The following is an 804-nucleotide window of genomic DNA, read 5'->3' as shown; positions in this document are numbered from 1 at the left end:
AAATGAGAAGCCCATGTCACTTAGCCATCCCTGAGACAGCAATTAAAAACAAAAATAGATGTCTTTGAACACCAAGTGGTTTCACACTCTTAAGGGACTTTCCTATTTATTTTCTTTTCATGGAGCTTAGGATAATAACCACTCTTGTCTTGTTCTCGTGGATTTCAGCCAAAAAAAGATGCTTCATTCACAGGGAGGAACTTGCTGCCCTCACTGTGCCATTGCTTAGATTAGCACCTCTACTTTGATCCTTCATGTCCACCCCTATCTCAATGCCAATGTTTTCTATACATTGAGATTACTATTGAACCATCCTTTTCTTGGGGTTGCACTACTGTTTAATGAGCACCTGGTGAGGGCAGTACTGCTAACGCCTGAACAACAGCCCGCATCAACTAGAGCTTTATCTTGGTGCAATTTTTGGAAAAAAACATTCAGAGTATTATTTTCAAAAAAGAAAAAATAAACTAAAAATTTCATATAAGGATAATTAAAAAAAAATTATCTGTGCCATGAGACCCAGTTTTAGTTGAGAATGGGAACATCTGTTTGGGTAAAAAAAAAAAAAAAAAAAAAAACTGTAAAAACTTTTGCTCGTTACTGAAAATCAAACCTATCGAACCAGTGTTGGTAGAATCGATGACTTCGGTAGACTTGGCGACAATCCTCCCTGGCTTCACTTCACCTCGTACAGAGTTAAAACTGGAGAAGACCTAAAATCCTACCATCTTCATTCCAGGAGAGGCCCAGAGAAATAAACCAAGCAGTGCCTCCCATCGCATCCCCTCTGAGCTTCTGCTACTT

At 38.9% G+C, this 804-nt stretch overlaps 1 non-coding gene across 1 annotated transcript; it reads left to right on the top strand.

Annotated features, from left to right (window-relative positions):
- Positions 1-308: 308 nt before the first annotated feature.
- Positions 309-428, top strand: LOC125092557 (U4atac minor spliceosomal RNA). Its single transcript, XR_007125011.1, has one exon. It is a non-coding gene; the product is annotated as a U4atac minor spliceosomal RNA (small nuclear RNA).
- The last annotated feature ends 376 nt before the right edge of the window (positions 429-804 follow it).

The sequence above is a fragment of the Lutra lutra genome, chromosome X (genome assembly GCF_902655055.1).
Source record: "Lutra lutra chromosome X, mLutLut1.2, whole genome shotgun sequence".
Lineage (NCBI taxonomy): Eukaryota > Metazoa > Chordata > Mammalia > Carnivora > Mustelidae > Lutra > Lutra lutra.
The sequence above is the reverse complement of the archived record's forward strand: the minus strand, read 5'-3'. Positions and strand labels throughout refer to the sequence as shown.